The 14,268-nt window shown below is 51.5% G+C and overlaps 1 protein-coding gene and 1 long non-coding RNA gene across 4 annotated transcripts in view; one reads left to right on the forward strand and one right to left on the reverse strand.

The window, feature by feature from the left end:
- Positions 1 to 6,845, forward strand: part of LOC142796225 (uncharacterized) — a 46,471-nt gene extending 39,626 nt beyond the window's left edge. The window contains exons 2-3 of one of the 2 annotated variants that reach the window (XR_012893633.1): positions 509 to 3,548; positions 3,579 to 6,845. This is a non-coding gene — a long non-coding RNA (uncharacterized LOC142796225). Of the gene's footprint in view, positions 1 to 508 lie in introns of both variants that reach the window. The other variant, XR_012893632.1, reaches the window with a different exon arrangement.
- LOC119169114 (protein O-mannosyl-transferase Tmtc3) overlaps positions 1 to 14,268 on the reverse strand; it is a 488,628-nt gene that overhangs the window by 440,257 nt on the left and 34,103 nt on the right. The window lies entirely within an intron of this gene.

Here is a 14,268-nt window from a genome sequence, read left to right on the forward strand (position 1 = left end):
CTGGTGGCGTTTTCTGCAGCCCCACCTGGGCAAAGTCTGCGATCTACCCAACTGGCTAGGCAAACTCACCTTACTATAGGTTTCTTTAAATATGGCCTAATTTGAACTAGCTTATACTGGTTTAATTCAGACTGGCTTAACGTGGTCATGCTCAGACATCCAACAGCCAAAACAATCTCCCTCCAAATTCACTTTCTTGTGATTAGTTTAATGCAGATTAGCTCATCTGGCTTAATCAACACTGCTTTGTGGCCATACTCAATCACCCAACTGACTGGACAAACTGAATTTACTCAGAATAGATGGTTCAGGATTACATTAGTAAACATGCAAGTCGCTTTGTGCTCTGCAAAACAGCAGGGGTGTAAGAGATCCCAACGTCATGAGGAGGCTTGTACGTCGGTGTGCCAATGATCGGCTACGAGAACATGCCAGAAATCTTGGAACGAAGACAAGCAGCAATTTCGGGATTCATAGCGTAAGGTGCGGGTGCAACCGCTTTTTTCAGAGGATGCGCATTCTTCGCTGCTATCAAGATTCCCGAGCTCCAGAAATCTATAGGAATGCACAATGTGGGCTCAGCATGTGTCAGTGCCCCCTCGACTGCATTAACAGACAAGGAGCACCATTAAGAAGACAAGGTAAGTAAGAATAATTGATATGTAGGATTTTAACGTTCCAAAACCACCATATGATTATGAGAGACGCTGTAGTGGAGGGCTCCGGAAATTTCGACCACCTGGGGTTCTTTAACGTGCACCCAAATCTGAGCACACGGGCTTACATTTCCCCCTCCAACGGTAATGCAGCCGCCGCAGCCAGGATTCAATCCCGCGACCTGCGGGTCAGCAGCCGAGTACCTTAGCCACTAGACCACCGCAGCGGGGCTAAGCAAAAATAATGAAAATTACCTTTTTTTGTGTGTTATTTCAAATATGCGGCCATTTCTGAACCAGAATCCGTCGTTTGTTTGTCTCATTGGGATTTTTGCTCTAAAAATGACATGTTTTAAAACTTCTGCGGTAGCCTGTCGTGCCCACATTCTTACGAAGTAAGGGATTCCTCGCAGTTCATGCATTTCAGCCATATAAGAGGTTACAGTTTGAAAGCTGGAGTGCATTTAGTACATTCAGAAAATAAAAATAGGCACAGAACTGCGAAAACGCAAGAAAGTAGAGGCATGAAGCTTTCCGTCGGAAAATCTATTTGGCCGGGGACGAGTGGTGCCATCGTTGATAAGCACCAAAACTATTATCATTTGGCACTTAAAAAACAGAGCCACGTCCTTGGACATGTGAAAAGCTTTCGAGCGACATACTTTCACATGTTTTTCAAGTATTTACACCCGTTCCAGGGCATTTACACAAAAGACGCCAAACCTTGGTGTAAATTAAACGAAGCCCAGTTGAATGTGAACAATTCGTTCATAAAAAATACCTCTCAGCATGCGTTAGTGAGGCTCTTACGCCAAGTTATCCGGAACTAGCTCATTCAGAATTACTTGCTAAATGCTTCTATGGGAAAACTCAAAACCCTAACGATTCGTTGATTTGTCGTGTGGCAGCGCACTCCAAAAAGATTTCCTCGAACCCCAAACACTGAAAGTATGCACTCTCAATGTTGTGCTCACTTGTAATGATGGCAATATAGCCTGTGTGAATGCACTAAACTCCTTTGAAATTTCGCCACAGGATTCCACAGTTCAGGGCCTACGCACGCTTGACCTGCGTCGACAGCACTTTGCTGACCGGGCTGGAAAGCAGGGGACAAAGGAGGCTCGCCAAGCAAGACGTTTTAACAGAAAAAGAAAAAGGAAAGTATTTGCGATAAATAGACGGCTGGTGCCTATTGAACGGGCCCGTGAATTTGGTGTCTTTTCGTTGTAATTTTGAAATAGTACACATTTCGAACTTTAAATGCGACTATCTCAAAACATGCTTTTCCTCTAGTTACGTTCCTTTATCTCAGCAACTACAATATTTAGAATCATATTTTTCGACCAGTATTTAGATAAATTATTAGGCAATATACTGTAGTAGAATTATTATGCGAGGAAGCGCTGTTCTTCAACACATACAATAGCCATTACCGCGGATTAATTCGGTACCTGAAGTAAAAAATTTACAAAAAATTAGCATTACATTTTTCAACGCTGAATATGCTTCAATCGAAAAATGGCCTATGATCACAATGATAGTAAAATAAATACTGCAACTCCTATAGTTATAGAGAAGAAGTACATAAACTTCTCCTAAAGTACGTGGCGCGTGTAGGGTCTGCCCTTTTCCACTTGCATGTATATAGGGTAGGGTGCATGTGCTTTTTCAATCGTCCTTCCCTCCTTGGCGTGTGTAGTCGTGTATTTATTAGTGCTCGCACAAATAAACGCGCTTGTTGGTAGTCCAGCACTCTTTCCTGCGCGTTTCTTTCTGCCTTCTCGTTTTCGTGCTTTTTCCCATAGATGAAGCCGCACCAACGAGCTCAAACCATTCATGATTCACCTGTGATGATAACTTATCATCACCAGCAGAAGAAAAATAAGCTAGAGCGCTTGGCGAAACTTAGGCGCAACCAAGTATGAACACAGAAAAACAATTAAAGCAAGCGCAAAACAGAAAAAGAGCGGGACAAAATAAGAAGGATAATAGAAAAAGGGAGAAATAAATAAGTAAAGAGAGAAGAAATTAGAAAAAAAAGAGAAGTCAAAGTAGAAACGAAAGGAAGAGAGGAGAAAAGGGAAAAAATGGGGAAAAGCAAAGAAGGCTGCTTGGCACCCAACACTGCCTCAATTTTTTTTAATAACACCAAGTATGCACAATCGCTCGATATAAATGCGCCATATCACGACGAATATGGTATCTGTCGACAATGTTGACTCTTATCTACTCATTGGTATCTAAATTATGTCCAATTGACCTGAAAGACTGAAGAAAGGAAAGAAGCCCTACACTACCCCCTTTTGATTTGCAAGCACAGTACAGTGCATCCACCAGTCGCATAAGCACTTGTAGCGCTACAGAATGTTGCTGCTTTTTTGACGCAAACAGGTTAAAGTGTCATGCAAATGTCGAGGTTTCGTTTCCTCAAAAAAGAAGACAGATAGAGAGAGAGAGAACGCGTTTTCGAAAATGCACTGTCGCATGCTGTGTCATTAATTTCGAGCTGTCCAATCCTGCTCGCACCAAATTAAAAAATATATAAAAGAACAAAAGTCCACACCGAGGACAAACAAAAGATTCTAGCCGTACGAAATGAAAATGAGGCCCCATCGAAAATTGATTATCCTGCAACATCCCAGTTCACATGCGAAGCAGCTTGCACTGGAAAGCGAAGTTTTTCGTGAAAAATGAGCTTGAGGCGCCCCAGCGGCAACGATTCACAAAAGCCGACCAGATTTTCGAGACAGCTAAGAAAAGTCATGTATGAGGCACTGCTACTGAGAAAGTAGTCCGTTTCATATGCTATACGTTAGGACGACAAATAGTGCTGCACCAAATTTCGTGCGAAAGCTAACGTTTCTAGATGACAGAACCACTGTTTTCCTTCAGGTTGACAAGTGAACCACTGTTTTCCTTCAGGTTGACAAGTTCAATTTTTCCTGAATTACATCAATTTGTTTTTCTTGCACGTGTGTCCAGGAAATATCCTCACCAACAAAAAGCCTCCCGAATTCCGGCAGATCCCACACTGTAAAAGAAAATTACTCTACGTGGGAGTAAACGCCTGTCTGACCACCCTTTTCGGAGTAACTTTTACTCCAGGCCTCCGGAGCAAAGGTTGAGCACCGACTATCCGGAGTAGTTCGCGTGGCGCAGTCAGAGCCCTTTTCACTGATATTTCACTCCGGCTAATCGGATTAATTGCGTGGCACCACCTGAGTACGTTTTACCTGCATTTCACTCCGGCTATCTGGAGTTTTAAATGCGAATGCATTCCTTAGTCGGGCTATGTCAGCATCCGGCATTGTCCGCGGCGGTGTCCACGCGCCGGCAGGTGTTATCTTCCCGCTCTCACTCTCTCTGCTATAGCAGCAGCTACGGGCAAGGGCGCTTATCCTCGCCTCTAGCAACCGAAGCATATGGTGCGAGAGTGTACGAGAGGGTAGGTGCAGTGATTTGCCGCTCCTTCTCTCTCCTCCATTCGCCCCACTTTTCCCTCTGCTCGCACCTTACTCCCGACAGTTCGCTAGCTGGGCACCTCTCAAGAACATCCGGAAATGTATGCTCGATGCCGCTGTGGCAGAGGTCATCGCCCCTCCTCGGCAAACCCCGACGAACTCTACCGTTGACCCGATCGGCCAGACGATCATTTTTAGACTGCTCGGCCGAAAGTCACACATTCTCGCCACATCGAGGGACGCTATCGCTGCCTTCCTCGCCGGTTTCCCAGCCACTCGACTGGTGTGGGTGGGCAACCTCGTCGCGGTCAACACCATACCCAAATCGGACGTCAGTGCTCTCCTTCAGATCGGCACCATCGTCGACGTCCGAGTAAAAGCAAAGGTGCTCGATTTGAACTCGTGTGTTGGGGAAGTGTTTGGGGTCGACGAAAACATTCTACTCAACGTCATTGCCTCGAACATTATCTCATCAGTCAAGACTTGTGTGTGCGACGCGGCTCCACGCTGGTGATTACCCTTGAAGGAACGGTGGTCCCAGCGGAGCTATCGCTTTTCAAACAGGAGAGGCCGGTTCGGACGCGCCTCCCGCGTCCACTACAATGTGGCGCTGTGGAGTGTTTGGGCACGCCTCAGCAATGTGCTCCCGTGACAGGCACTGCCTCCGCTGTAGCAAGAACCACGCCGAGGGCCCTGCACCTCTGACAGACCCCGCTGCATCAATTGCAAGGGCTCTCACGATGCCAGCAAACCGCGGTGCTCGTCTTGGCAGCTCCCATGCCAGGCCGCCTTTCTGCTCGCCTCCTCGGGCGGCAAACTGACACGCCGCGAAGCAATGCAGCAAGCGAAGGCTGCATCTCAACGAGAGGCTCCAGCGAGGGCTACCACACGCCCTGACCGCTCCTTCCGCGATGCCCTCAAAGGCAACGCCAACGCAGCATCGGCACTGACAGCAACACAGCCAACTAGTTCCCCCCCCTCCCCCTCCCCAAGAAGATAAAAGGGATCGGGTCATGGGGGCACTGGTTGCGACTCTTCGCGCGCTCCTCGAGACCGCGATGTACAGCCCGACAAGGTGTGAGCTTTGCGTTGCGGTTCTAAACGCCCATCAGGATCTATCACACCATGGATAGTGCGTCGAAGAAGCCGCAGCCGCAGATTCTCCAGTGCAACACCCCTTCCCTCCGCAGCCGTCACCGTGAGCTTGTCCGCTCACTTCCCCAGCATGAACTCGATGTCCTGGCCCTTCAGGAAACGCACGTTTGTGCTGGGGATCTCAATCATCCAAGCTACGTGGCTTACCACAGTGCAATGGAGTGTGAACGCGCCGACTGCGCCGGCCCCTACTGCACGCAACTTTCGCCTTCGCCGGGATCCTCCCGTGCGTCTATCTATATGCGCGCGCTATTATCGCAGTCAGCAGTGGACATCGCCGATCTCCTGTGTCCTGTCATCGAGTGCGTGGCCGTGCAAGTGCGTGTTGGTGGGACAGACAGGCGATAGCCAGTGTTTACGTGCGCTGCCCTCGACTCTAGGACCCTGAGTTGATCGTGCGACTGGTGGACCACCTGGGCGCTTCAACAGTTGTGCGCGGTAATTTCAACTGTCACCACACAGCGTGGAGAAGTCCGGGGGCGAACAATCCTGGCCGCAAAGTGTTGGATGCGTCTCTCGCTGACGGTCTCCATCTCCTGAACGATGGCAGCCATACGTTCTGGAGGCGCGGATCGGCTCCTAGTGCGATCGACCTCTCCTTCGTCCCGAAAGACTGTCACTATACCGGTGGTACCGAAGCCCCAATACAGAGGGGCCAGATCACTACCCCATCTGCGTCGGGCCCCCGTACGCCCAGCCTGATAAAGACGCGCGCGCCTACTCGGTGGTGAACTTCTCACGGTTTCGCAAACTGTGTGCTTTAGTGCCAGTCGCGAGAGACGTGTTTACACACATTGCCGAGTGCGCGCCCGAGGCTACAGTGAAGTGCCGCACTCTTCACACCACGTCGGCTCCGGATATCAAACAATTCAACCTCCGGGCCGCTCGTCGCCAGATTCAACGACGAGCTGAGCGCTCCGAGAAAACAAAGATTTGGACGGTGTACAATCGCATCGACGCGGTATTTAGGCGACACGCCCACTATTGCTGCGCCGAAAGCTGGTCCAGCCTCTGCCGCTCCTTCGATCATCCGCGCTACAACTGGCGCAACTGGAAGGTGTTTGTTGCGACCATGGGTCCCGCAGGCTCCGGTCCTCTCCATCGCCCTGCACCTAACCACGACCCAGCTGACAGAGCTACTCGCGGACACTTTCCGCGCCCCTGTGCTCGTCCCTGATGCAGTGCCGGCACTCCCTGTGCCGGAGCATCACCGGCCCAAACTGTTTGCGCGGGAGCGGTTTTTCCCCACGTCGAAGATTGTGCGGCAGATCGAAGCCCTGTGTACGGAGGACTTCACCCTCGGCGAGCTTCGTCACAACCTGGCGACACTGAGGAACGTACCAGATGCTGGAAAACCTCGACGATAGCCTACTTCCTGGCCTGCTCGAGGGATACAACCGCGTCTGGCGCTCTGGCGCGTTTCTGGTGAGGCGATTGTTGTCCCGGTTCGCCAGAAGGGCAAGCCCACGTCGAAGTCGACCTCCTACCAGCCAGTCTCGCTTACGTCAGCTGCTGGGAAGGTGATGGAGGCCATGGCTCTCAAGCGACTCGAATGGATAGCCGCTGCCCTCAATTTTCTAGCGGACGAGCAGAGCGGCTTCCGCAGCCACCGATCCACCGCAAATTCCATCTCCGACGTTGTCACCATTTTGGAGGATGCAAAGCTCCACGGTGACGCCGGATACTTGGTTATCCTCGACGTCAACAGTGCCTTTGATTGCCTGCCTCATGCAGCAGTTTTGGACGCTCTACGTGCAATAAGTGTGTGCGGCAGGCTTCTTGGGTACGTCGAGGAGTTTCTCGGTGGCAGAACCTTCCGCGTCCGCCTTGTTGGCGACCTCAGCGCACCTCGCCCGACCACTGCTGGAGTTCCGCAGGGCAGTGTATTAGGCCCCATGCTCTTCAATCTCGTCCTCGCCCGCATCGTGGACTATCTCCCTCGCAACTTGAAGTACGCGGTGCGCGTGGCGGTATGTGTGGCGATGCGGACGATGTCGCACTCTTCGCGAGTGGACCCACTTCACGCGGAAAACAGGTGCGACAGAGCATCAAGCACTTTCTCGAGGCCGTGGATGTTTTCATCTTGAGCATTTGGCTTCAGCTCTCCACTGCCAAGACTGAGGCGCTTTTCGTCCACCCCACCCTCAGGGGGCGATACGAGGTTGGCCACCTCACGTTCTGGGGACCCGTTCTACCACGGCGACGATCAGTGCGCTACCTCAGAATCACACTTGATCACCGCCTGAGCTGGAAGTCAGCAGTTGTCAGCCACCGGCTCAGCTCTCGCAGAGTTGCAAGAGCGGCTTCCCCTCTCCTCGCGCAGGGCAAAGGCTGTTCGCCTGACATCACCCTGAGGATGTATAATGCCGTCAGGAGCCAGGGCCCTCTATGCGTTCTCCTTGGTCGCATTTCAAGCGTCTCAATGGGAGACTCGAGACGGAGCATCGCGGCGTCATAAGCCACCTTTTTGGAGTGCCTCGAACTTCATCAGTGGGCATGACCTACACCGAAACCAACCAATTTCCCTTTCGCTCAGAGTCAAGGCTTGTGTTCTGCGCCACGTGGAGCGCATGCACATGACACCAGGGGGCAAGGCGCTTGTTAATCGGCTCCTGTCGCTGCCCCACACTGGCATAGGCCGCAGCGCGCTGGAGTATGTCGGCCTTATCACCACAACTTTTGTCACCGGAATCCTGCCCTTTCACTTCACTGGAACTCCCGGCTGGCCATATCGACCATAGTTCCGGAAATATGCAGCAAGGGGCACACCCCTTGGGCTGCCCTACTACAGGAAACCTGCACCCTGATCGAAGAACGGCACTCCGACCACCTCCGTCCATACACCAATGTCTCGGTAAACAGGGACGGCTCGGCTGCTGCTGCCAGCATCATTCCGGCGCTCCAAGGCGAGAGGAAGTGCCGTCTTCCCCTCCCGGCGTTATCGACGACCGCTGAGCTCGTGGAACTGATCTTAGCGGCCGATCAGCTAGCCGAGCTTCTGCCGCCATCGACCGTGATCTTCCCCGACTCTCGGGCGGCGCTCCTCACCCTCGCGAAAGGTGAAAATGGTCCTTCGATCGCGCAGCGCCATACGTGCAAGTTTACGGTGATTGTGCGAAGTGGGTGTGCTGCGCCGTTCCAGTGGGTGCCCCCCCCCCACATCGGAGTGCGCGGCAATGAACCAGCCGACGCGCTTGCAAAGGACGCCCACGACCCGTCGACACCCACCACGAACTTCGTGCACAGTTTCGATGAGGCCCGGCAGATTATTGCCCACCACTTCCGGGCTCTTTACCCGGACCCCCACACGGCAGCCGGAAATCCTGTCTCACGCCTGTCCTCAACAGGAATTGGTCGGCGTGCTCGTGCATCCTTGCTGCGTCTTCGAACCAGATGCAGCCGAACCGCGCACCGACTCTTCAGACAGAGTGGAAGCGGTAACCCTTCGTGTGTGCAGTGTTCGGCAGACGAGACGGTCGAACATATCTTTTGTCAATGCCCTGGATACGCGGATATTCGTCGGCGTCTCTTCAACGGCTACGCGCAACTGGAACTGCCACACGTGAGTCCAGAACACCTCTTGTCCCCCAAAGCTAACGTTGCGACACTCCGGCGGGCGTTCCTCATGCTCCTAGACTTTTTTTCCATGATGTCGGTTTAATTACGCGCCTCTAAAGATGCCCGTTACACACGTGCCCGAGTGTTTACATTGCGCCGTGCCGCATGCCTCCTTGCAGTCCCACGTGACTTTGTTTACGTACGCCGCTCCAAGCTGCCTGGCGGCTTTTTAAATGCGAAGCATTTCTTAGCAAACTTCAGCGACTGAGCGTATCTGTCTGTCTGTCTGTCTGTCTGTCTGTCCGTCCGTCCGTCCGTCCGTCCGTCCGTCCGTCCGTCCGTCCGTCCGTCCGTCCGTCCATCCATCCATCCATCCATCCATCCATCCACTTACAACTTTTAGCTCTCTTGGCCGTTTCGATAATGATATCTATACCAAGCATGGTATGGCATAACATGACTGTATGAATATCATATTTGACTAGTCACAACATGAGAGAGCGAGAGAGAAGAAACTTTATTCAAGTGTCCCGCTGGGGTCAAAGGTGGCGGGGGGCCGGGAGACGGGCCCCTCTGTAACCCCCTTCCTCAGGCGACGGCCAGGCCTTGAATCCTGGTGGCGTCTCCGGCCAGCCAGACAGCCCAGAGCTGGTCCTCCGGGCACGTGCTGAGCAGCAAAGCCTCCTACTGCTAGGCCGTGGTGATTGTGAATGTAGGGTTCGTGCTGTGTTTAACTGAGCGAGTAGCTTCGGGGCAGGCCCATATAATATGGTCGAGCTCAGCGTTAGGTGCACCGCACGTCTTGCATTGTGGTGTGTGAATAGCGGGGTAAATACGACTGTACAGTGACGTACAGGGGAAAGTGCGTGTCTGTAATAGACGCCAAATAGCCGACTGCTGCTTACTAAGGCACTTGTCTGGTGGTGGGTATTTAAGTCTGGCCTTGTGGTAATACATTAGCATTTCTCCAAAGGTAACCATTCTGTCCCTCGCAGTGTCGCGAAACGAGGAGACCATCATCTCTCCCTCAGCCACGTCAGGTCGCGAGGGGTGGTGCTCTGTTGGATGATGCGCCTGGTGGACGAAAGCTCGGGCGGCGTCATGAGCGTGTTCGTTCCCCGCTAGCCCCGAGTGGCCCAGAGTCCAGATGATCTCAACGCGGCGGCGACGACATAACAGAGGTGTAGTTGTGAGAATTCGGAGCGCCGGTTGGGAGATCAAACCTTTGGTAAAGTTGCGGATGGCAGTCTTGGAGTCGCTGATGATGCAGGACGCTTGGGTTGAAGCATAGGCGAGAGCGATGGCTGCTTCTTCGCCTTCTTCGGGTTTGTTTGCGCGAATGGTGCCAGTTGCGGTAGTTATGTACTGCGGCCCGGTGGCGATAGCGAGGGCCACGGCCCGATGCGTAGGATATTCTGCTGCGTCTACATACGCCACGAACGTGGCTTTCGCGTAATGCTTGCCTAGTTGCTTGGCACAGTTTACTCGTCTTTCCACGTTATCTTCAGGGTGCATATTGCGTGGTATGGGGGGAATCACGAAAGTGTCGCGAATGTCCGAAGGAATAGGGAGTTTCTGGCCAAACTGGGAGACGTAAGGTATACCGAGTGCGCACATGAGATGGCGTACTGTAGGAGTTTGGCCTAATCGTTCGTAGTGCGATATACGTTGGGCTTCAATGAATTCGTCTATAGTATTGTGAAGTCCGAGGTCATTGAGTTTCGCATAGGGCGTAGACATGGGGAGATGCAGTGCGCACTTGTAGCAGTGCCTGATCATTATGTTTAGTTTTTTCTTGTCGGTGAGCGTAAGTTTCATAAATGGAGCAACAACGTAAAGGATTCTGCTTATGGAGAAGACGGTCACCAGTCGTATGAGATTAGCTTCTTTCATGCCGTGCTGTTTATTGGCGATGCGGGAGATGAGCCTAGTAGTCTGATAGACTTGATGGTGTAGTAGTTGCATTGTTTCCGAATTGCCGTCATTCTGCTGAATGCGGAAGCCCAATACGCGAATGGTAGGGACTGTTCGTATAGGGTAATGTTGCACATGCAGATTCATCGTGGGAAGGTCTGTGTTGTAGGGAGATCTAGGTCGATAGACGAGTAACTGACTTTTGGGGCGAGCAGGACAATCCTCGTAGTTCAGCGTAAGTTTTGATTTTATCAATCGCCAAATGAAGTGCATTTTGTATCTCTCCGTCGCTACCTCTGGCAATCCACAAGGTGATATCGTCCGCTTACATGCTGTGGTGGAGGTGGGGGATATCGTCTAGAAGTGACGGAAGATGAAGCATGGCCAGGTTGAAAAGGAATGGAGAGAGGACCGACCCTTGTGGTGTCCCTTTCCCACCGAGAGTGATGGAACGTGCAGGCAAATCGTCGACCGAGAGTTTGGCTGTCCTGTTCGTTAAAAAAGTTGCGGATGTAGATAGAGGTAGGTACGGGCGCCTACGTTAAGCGTGGCGATGGCGGCAAGGATGGATGAATGTAGCACATTGTCAAATGCCTTGGTAAGGTCTAGCCTCAGAATAGCACGTGTCCCATACCAAGAGCCGTCTTCACCGTCGATAATGTGACTCTTCAGTTGCAACATCACGTCCTGTGTCAAAAGTTTAGGGCGGAATCCGAACATTGTATGTGGGTAGAGGGCATGTTCTTCCATGTACCTTTGTAGTCGAGTATGAATAACATGCTCGAGTACCTTGTTGACACAAGATATGAGAGATATCGGCCGAAGGTTCTCGATAGTGAGTGGTTTTCCTGGTTTAGGTATCAGAATTACTGTGGCAGTTTTCCATGTTGTTGGTATTTCTCCCGACTCCCAAACCATTTGCAGATAAGATGTAAGCGTTTCAAGTGATTCTTCGTCAAGGTTTCGTAAGATTTTATTTGTAATTTTATGCGGGCCAGGCACTGAATGGGGTCTCAGTTGTGAAACTGCGGACCTCACTTCCGCTTTTGTAATCTGGGAATCGAGGGCTGGATTATCCACCCCATTAAAGCATGGGAGATCAACCGAAGTAGCACAGACAATGTACCGACTTGATAGGTCTTGGATAAGGTCTTCATTGATACCTGTATGATTGTGCAGAGCGGTGATTAAGGAGTGGCGCTGAGCAGCTTTTGTCGATGTTGGTTCTATCATACGACGAAGAATATTCCACGTTTTGGGCACATTAGGTAAGCATTGCATAACGTTACAAAGCTGATGCCAGTTCTGGCGGGAGAGTTGAAGAGCGTAATCTTCAATTTGACGCGTTAGTATAGCAATGCGTTAGCGTAATGAGCGGTTCAATTTGTTGAAGTTATAGCCCTTGCGCAGACCAGCGAGGGCCTCCCACATGTGCAGCAGCTTGGTGTCTACCGTGTCGCCTACAGCGTCTTCTGGGGGAGTCTTGGTAGCACGCTTAACGTCTCGAAGTAAGGAAGCTGTCCTTTGGTCGATCGAGGTGGCAGATTCTGGAGAGGCCGTTGCCTGCAATTCGCGGAAGACATCCCAGTCACCGAAGGCAGGCTCGCTGCCTAGATGTTCATGATGGTTGGACCATTCTGCATGCGTAATGTTCGCAGTGAAAGTGAGGTCAAGAGTGGTATCTCTGGTAACGCTGTCGCCCAACCACATAGGGTATGCGGTTCTGTGATAAGGTTGTAGCCAAGATTGTGGGTGTCTTGCCACAGCATTCGCCCTTTTCTGGTGTCGTGAATGTAGCCCCAAGCGGGTGAGGGAGCGTTAAAATCCCGTACCACGAGGAGGGGGGAAATTCTTGCCAACTTCTTCACATGAGACAGGAGCTTGTGAAAGCGATGTGGTTGTCGTGGGCTGCTGTAAACATTGACCAAGAAAATACTGGTGGATGTCCGGCGAAATGAAGAGAGGATTTCCAATATAATGTGTGGCACTGTATCAGAGAGCAAGGGGTGTTGAATAACAGGGATATTTCGTTTCACGAGGATGGTAAGGACTTCGCGACTGTCAGGGGCTTGAGCAGCCATAAAGGAGGCGTATCCGACCAGCTTAGCCTGTCCGCCCGATTCCTGTAAAGCAATAATATCTGGTGTATCTGTTTCTTTGAGTGTCGATAGAAATTGTTCTAGCACGCTCCTCTTACGGCGGTAGCTACGACAGTTCCACTACCAGATGCTGTACTGAGTGTGTGGATTACTCACAGCCATCTTTGTTAATGTGGCCATAAGGCTTCTGATGCGAGTGTGAGCAAGACCGATTTGTACACCGCTCAAGCTCGGTGACTCTGCTATTGTAGCTGGCAAGAAGACTCGAAAGTGTGGCTCCAAGGTTGTTCTGGATAATTGTCGCTCGGGCTTCCAGCTTTTCGTCTAGCATTAAGGTGAGTTGGTGCTCTAACTTTGCTGTGAGGATTGAATCGAGGGATCGCTCTAACGTTTGCGCGATGGTCTGTTCAAGCATTATCGGTAACTGCCGTTCAAGTACGGTTTGAATCGTCTCGTGGAGTTGCTGCTGCGGTACAGATTCTACAGGCAAAATGGGTGTTGGTTGCGACGATGGTGTGGCTGGTTCTTCTGTGCCTGGAGCCTTTCGTTTAGGGGGTGGGGGGGGGCGGTATTGGCGTGGGGGTCTGCAAAGTGAAGCAAACAAGAGGACGGAGGTTGCTGGGCAAGTTGTTTCCGAAGAGCAGCGTTTTCAGCGAGAAAGTTCTTGTACTAACGTACGGAGTGCACGCAGCTCCAGTGTGATAGTACTTAACATGGTTTCCTTATTAGGTGTGGTCGTGTGTGTACTTGTAGGCGCTGTATTATGTATAGGATCAGGTTGGGAAACAATGCTAGTCCAGCTTACCGTAGGGATGGCGAGGGTGAGACTGGGTTGCCGCTACTGAAGGGCGGGAGGACCGTCCGAAGCCTCGGGTGCCACAGATCCTAATAGGAGCTCCTGGGGCTGACTCTTGCATTGCTGCTTTGATCGGCTGCGTGAGCCACGACGCTTCGAGATTGGACTGGGACTGCAGGAGCGGGTGTCGCTAGGCTTCACCTCTTGGCGTTCCAGATGAGCATCTTGCGTGGAAATCATGGTTGAGAGGTACTGTTGTTGTTGGAGCTTAGCTTTTTCTTGGCGACGATAAATGAGAAGGCGAGGTGTCTGGTAGTGTTGAGGACAGGTTTTGTCACCTGTCTGGTGGGCTTGGCCGCACAGAAGATACTTAAGAGTGCATGAATGAGCAGTAGCAGGGCTGGCTGTGCCACACACCGTGCAGATTATGGCATTTGGTTTGGGGCAGACATCCGAACGGTGGCCGACTGCCCCGCATTTGTCGCAGACTTCGGTGCGCTTCTTATGTAGGCAACATTTGTATTCGGCTCCTTGATAGTAGACGAGGAAAGGTACTTGGTCGCCATCGAATACAATGAGTACCGTGTTCGTCTTTCCCATTCGGCGAGCTTGTAGTATCGTGGGGTTGC

This window comes from Rhipicephalus microplus, chromosome 2 (genome assembly GCF_043290135.1).
Source record: "Rhipicephalus microplus isolate Deutch F79 chromosome 2, USDA_Rmic, whole genome shotgun sequence".
NCBI lineage: Eukaryota > Metazoa > Arthropoda > Arachnida > Ixodida > Ixodidae > Rhipicephalus > Rhipicephalus microplus.